This window comes from Eriocheir sinensis, unplaced genomic scaffold, assembly GCF_024679095.1.
Source record: "Eriocheir sinensis breed Jianghai 21 unplaced genomic scaffold, ASM2467909v1 Scaffold612, whole genome shotgun sequence".
NCBI lineage: Eukaryota > Metazoa > Arthropoda > Malacostraca > Decapoda > Varunidae > Eriocheir > Eriocheir sinensis.
In genome coordinates, this window is record NW_026111957.1 from 194,001 (window position 1) to 200,000 (window position 6,000).

At 38.2% G+C, this 6,000-nt stretch overlaps 1 protein-coding gene across 4 annotated transcripts in view; it reads left to right on the forward strand.

Moving 5' to 3' along the window:
• Nucleotides 1–6,000, forward strand: part of LOC126993435 (uncharacterized) — a 63,010-nt gene that overhangs the window by 24,645 nt on the left and 32,365 nt on the right. The gene's annotated exons all lie outside the window — the stretch shown is intronic.

Sequence of the window (6,000 nt, forward strand, 5' to 3'; positions counted from 1 at the left end):
AGGTTTTATTTCTTCATTATTTTCTTCTTTTACGTTTTTTTTCATTATTTTTCTCCTCTCTTCTTCTTTCTCCTCCTTAAAGTATTCCTTGTTTTCCTATTTTCTTTCTGTCTATCATCTTTTCCTTCCTATCCTTCATTCCTTCCCTCTTTACTTGTTCCTTCCCTCTTTCTTCCGTTCCACTGATTTCGAGAAGTAAGCCGGTGCGTACATTTTTTTCCCTTCCCTTTTATTCCAATTTACTTTTTTCCATGTAAAGAATTTAGGAAATGAGTTTTTTTTTCTCCTTGTGTATTTTTTTCTTCGCCTCTCATCGGGTTCTCGGAAGAAAGTTGTATGCCTCGGCGTTTTCGTGGGAACCAGAGTCTGTTTGTCCGTAGGTTTTCTTCTTCTTTTTCTTCTTTTTCTTCTTAGTTTTCTCGTTCGTTTTTTTCCTATCGTGGTTATTCTTGTTATCCTCCTTTTTCTATTTCTATTTCTTTTAATTCTTCTTATTCTTTTGTTTCATCGTTTTCATTTCTTTTTTTCTTCTTTATCTTCTTAGTTTTCTCGTTCTTTGTCTTTTTCTTCTTTTTCTTGTTCTTGCTTTTCTTCGTCTTCTTGTTCCTGTTCTTCCTTTTTTTTCTTCTTCTTTTTCTCATTGTTCATTTTATTCTTGTTCTTCTTCGTGTCTTTTTTTCTTCTTCTTGTTCTGGTTGATGTTGTTATTATTAATTTAACTTATTTTTGTATGTTTCATTTATTCTTTATTTTTGCATTTGAAAGCGTGTGTTATGTTTTCTTTTTGTTCTCTCTCTCTCTCTCTCTCTCTCTCTCTTTAGGCGTCTCTTCGACGACCCCAGCCCATTGGTGGAGCAGACGAATTTTATTTATATTGTCTGCCGTGGTGTACCCTTGCTATTCCCATGCTGACCCCCGGTGCTCCTCTTGACCGAAGTCGCTGAAGTCAGGGTTGCTTGAAGATCAGGGCAGCGTGTGGGTAATCTTCCGCCACTCGGCGATGGTTTGAAATATCAACGTGTTTCGGTGGGACTCGAACCTAGGTCCACGGACTCACCGCGCCCACACGCTGACCACTCGGCCACCGCCTCCGTCTGGATATCCCGCCCATCCATACCTCTTGCGTTGCCCGTCTGTCGGTTTGTCTGTCAGTCATATGCTTCAATGAGAAAGAAACTTAGAAGACATACTAAAGATAAAAACTTTGTAATTAGAAGAAGTTTTTTTTTTTTGTTACTCTTGATTGGAGAAAACGATAACGATAAGAGAAAAAACATAACTAAGCTAACTAACTACCTGTCCAGTATCTCGCTCGTACAGGTAACTCACTCAATCAAGCTTCTCTTCAACAACAACAACAACAACGACGACAAAAACACTTTCTCCGCCAACCAAGAGCAACAAAACACCTTCCTCTAATTACCAAGTCTTTATCTTCAGCAAGTTTCCCCAGTTTCTTTTCTCCAGGTAGTAGCGCCCCTCACCTGCCCTCCGCCGCCCCCCCTGTCCCCCCCTACCCCTACCGGTCCCCCCCGCCTCCAGGTGTCCCCAGGTACCCGTTTATTGACCAGCCCGCGGGGGAGAAGGAACACCGGGCCTTACTTTCCCCCTCTCTACCCGCATGTTACTTCCTCCTCCTCCTCCTCCTCCTCCTCCTCCTCCTCCTCCTCCTCCTCCTCTCATCTCACTTTCCTCCTCCTCCTCCTTTCCCCCTCTCTACCCGCATGTTACTCCCTCCTCCTCCTCCTCCTCCTCTCATCTCACTTTCCTCCTCCTCCTCCTCCTCCTCCTCCTCCTCTCATCTCCCTTTCCTTCTCCTCCTCTCATCTCCCTTTCCTCCTCCTTAGCTCTCTTTCTTTGTCTCTTTCCCTACTCTCTTCTCCCTCTCCTCTTCCTTCTTTCTCTCTCCCTTTCACTCCACTCTCTCCCTCTCCACCTTTTCCCACTTTCTCCCTTCTACTTATCCTCCCTTCCTCTCTCCTATTATCTTCTCTTCTCCCTCTCGTTCTCCTCCTTCATCTTCTCATCTCTTCTCTTCTCCTTTTCTTCCTCCACCTTCTCTCTTTCCCTCTTCACTATCTCCTCCCACCTCCTCCTACCTTCTTCTCTCTCCTCCCTCTTTTCCTCCTTCTCCCATCTACTCTCCCTTCCCTCCTTCATCTTCTCTCCCTTCTCACTACCTTCTCCTTCAACCTTCTCCCACTCTCTAGTACTCCTCTCACCTCCTCCCCCTCTACCTTCTCTCCACATTTTCCTCTTCCCTCACCTTCCACCCTCTTACCCTCTACTTTCTCTCCCTCCTTTCCCCGTTTCCTCTTCCACATTCTCTCCCTTGTGTATAGATGTACAGATAGGTATGGAAAAGTGTGGTTAATTAGAGGTATGAGTATCTGTTTATATGTTTTCTTTTCTTTCTCTTATTTTTGTTTTGTTTTGGTAATACTGTTTTCTGCTTTCTTTAATTTCTTTTCCTTTCATGTTTTTTTCCTTTTTTCCATTTACTTTCATTTTCTTTGACTCATTCCTTAATTTTGCTTTATTATTTTCCTTTTTTTTCATTTTCTTTAATTCGTTCTTTAATTTATTTCTCTTTTTTTTCTTTTCTTTCTTTCCTTCTTAATTTTCTTTTTTTTCCCATTTCCTTTCTTCTTCTTTGATTCGTTCTTTAAATTCTTTTTTTTTCTTTTTGTTTCCTTTGTTCTTGATTTTTCTTCTATTTTCTTTCTTTTTTCTCTTTTCTTTGTTTGTTTCTTTGTATCTTTCTTTCATTTATTTTTGTCTCATTCATTTTTTTTCTCCTAATTTCTTTCTTCGACCTCTTCCATCGTCTTTTTTTTCTCCCTTTTATCATCCACACTCTCCTTTCTCCCTCTCTTTCTTCCACTTCTTTCTCTCCTTTCTTCCTTTCTTCTTCCATTTTCCCTTTTCTCTCCTTCCATTTTTTTTCTTTGTTTCTTTCTCAATTTTTGCTTCTTCATCTTCTTCTTCCTTTCATTATTTTTCTTCTCTTCTTTTACGGTTTTTCTTTCTTTTATTTTTCTTTAGTTTTACGCTTATATTTTTCATTATTTTTCTTCTCCTACGTTTTTTTTCTTTTATTTTCCTTATTTTCTCCTTCATTTATTTCCTCCTTTCACTTTCCTCTCTTCGTTTCTTTCTCAATTTCGCTTCTTCTTTCTCTCCTTATTTTCCTTTGCATCTTTTCTTCTTTCCTCCTTTCTCTTTCTTTCTTCCTTGGTTTCCTTCCTTTCTATTTTTCTTTTAATTTGCTAATACTAAAAAAATAAGGAGCAAGCGATTCTAAAGCCACAAATATATTACTCTTTGTCCTTTATTGGTTACCTTTATATATATTTCTTTTATTATTCCTTTTCATTTCATTTTATTTTTGTTTTCTGTTTCACGTTTTTTTATTATTTTCTTTTCTCTTGTTTTTGGTTTTTGGTTGGTTTTCATTTTATTTTTGTTTTCTGTTTCACGTTTTTTATTATTTTCTTTTCTCTTGTTTTTGGTTTTTGGTTTTCATTTTATTTTTGTTTTCTGTTTCACGGTTTTTATTTTATTTTCTCTTGTTTTTGGTTTTTGGTCGGTTGGTTTTCATTTTATTTTTGTTTTCTGTTTCACGTTTTTTATTATTTTCTTTTCTCTTGTTTTTGGTTGGTTGGTTTTCATTTTATTTTTGTTTTCTGTTTCACGTTTTTTATTATTTTCTTTTCTCTTGTTTTTGGTTTTTGGTTGGTTGGTTTTCATTTTATTTTTGTTTTCTGTTTCACGTTTTTTATTTTATTTTCTCTTGTTTTTGGTTTTTGGTCGGTTGGTTTTCATTTTATTTTTGTTTTGTTTCACGTTTTTTATTATTTTCTTTTCTCTGTTTTTTGGTTTTTGGTTGGTTGGTTTTCTTTTTTTTATATTTTCATTATCTTTTTATGTGCGTGTGTGAAAATTTGTGTCAGGAAATAAAACAAAATAAAAACGCGATATTCTGATCAGGGAATTTCTTCTTTTCCTCTCCTATGTTATTTTTTTCCTTCCTTGACCTTGAAAAATGATAAGGCAGCAATATTCATGTAAGGAAACTTCATATTTTTCTCTCCCATGCTCTATTTCTTTTCTTTGTTTCTTTTTTCAATTTCGTTTCCTCTCTCTTTTCTTATCTTCCTTCATTTCTTTTCCTCTCTCTCTCTCTCTCTCTCTCTCTCTCTCTCTCTCTCTCTCTCTCTCTCTCTCTCTCTCTCTCTCTCTCTCTCTCTCTCTCTCTCTCTCTCTCTCTCTCTCTCTCTCTCTCTCTCTCTCTCTCTCTCTCTCTGTCTTTTTCCTTTCTTTCTCTTTTTCAATGTTTTTCTTTTTTTCTTTTCCATTCTTCCTCTTTCTTTTTCAATGTCTTTCTTTCTTTCTTTCTTTCTTTTCCTTTCTTTCTTTGTTTGTTTCTTTCTTTCTGTAAACAACTTATTATATCTTCCTTTTCTTTTTCCTCTCGTGCTTTCTTTTTCTTTTCTTTTGCCAACATCAACTAGAATAATATTAAAACTCACAAGCATCCTTTTTATTTCATTTTCTTTATTTTCATCTTTTTTCCCTTTTCCTTTTTTTTATCTTGTTTTCGATATATTTTCTATTTTATCCTTCTTTTCATTCGTTCTTTCATCTCTTCTTTCTCTTATTTTCTTGTCCCTCTTCGCTCCATTCCATCATTCCAATTAGGTTTTTCTTTAATTACTCTTCATTTTTTCATATATCCCTTTCCTTTTTTCTTCCCTTTTCTATTCCTACTTTTCTTCTTTTTTTCTTTTCTATCTCTCATTTGTTTCTTTTCTCTCCTTTCTTTTTCTCCGTTTCACTTCTTTCCTTCTTTCTCTCTGACAAGCAGCTTCATTTTCTTTTCTTCCTGTGCTTTCTCCTTTCTTCTTTTCTGTCATTCATTCCTTTCTTTCTCTCCTTCCTCCCTACTCCCTTTTTTTCACTCATTTCTTTCATTCTTCATTTTTCACAGGTTTTTTTTAGTTTTCTTTTCTCAACCTTCCTCTTTTCTCCCTTTCATTTCTTTCCTTATTTATTTCTCACAAGCTTTCTTCTTCCTTTTATTTCTCCCTTTTTCCTTTCTCGAAACCTTCCCTCCTTCTTTTTCATCCCCCTCATTTCCTTTCTTTCTCATGACATTTTTTCCTTCACTTTCCCCCTCTTTAATTTCTTTTCTTCCTTCCTTCTTTCCTGTTTTCGTTCCGTCTTTTTCTCCCTTTCATTTCTGTTCATTTCTTTCTTCCTCACAAGCATCTTCGTTTTCTTTCCCTCCCATGCTTTCTTTCCTTCTTTCTTTCTCCCCAGCAGCATCGTTTTCTTTTCCTCCCGTTCTTTTTCTTTCTCTTTTCACCGCTAACTAAAACAAACTGGAATGAAAGAGAACGGGACAGCCGCGTCACTGCTAAGCGGCCGCCCATCCGTCCCGCGCCCCGCCTGTTGTCCACCAATCGCAACGGTCATTAGTCCCGATGGCCCCTCGTGAGCCCGTGACCTTTTTGACCCCCGCCACTGTCTCTCTCTCTCTCTCTCTCTCTCTCTCTCTCTCTCTCTCTCTCTCTCTCTCTCTTGTTCTTCATGTTTTCCCAGGTATCAATTTTCACCAGTTTCCCTTCCCAACGTTTCTCCAGTTTTCCCCAGGTGCCACTTTCCCTCTCTCAGCTTTCCCCAAGTGTCCCCAGGTACCAGTTTACCCTAGTTTGCCTTCCCTACATGTCCTAGTTTTCCCCAGGTACAAGTTTCCCTTCGCTAGATTTCCGCAGGTTTTTCCCTAGTGTCGGTTCACCGTAGTTTCCCTCCCCCACGTTTCTCCAGGTTTCCCCAGGTACCAGTTCACCCCAGTTTCCCTTCCCCACGTTTCACCAGGTAAAAGTTCACCCCACTTTCCCTTCCACAGGTTTCCCCAGGTACCAGGTCACCCCGGTATTCTTTCCCTAGCTTTTGGGCGAATACCTCCACCTAAGCTCCCTCTCTCTCCCTCCCCGC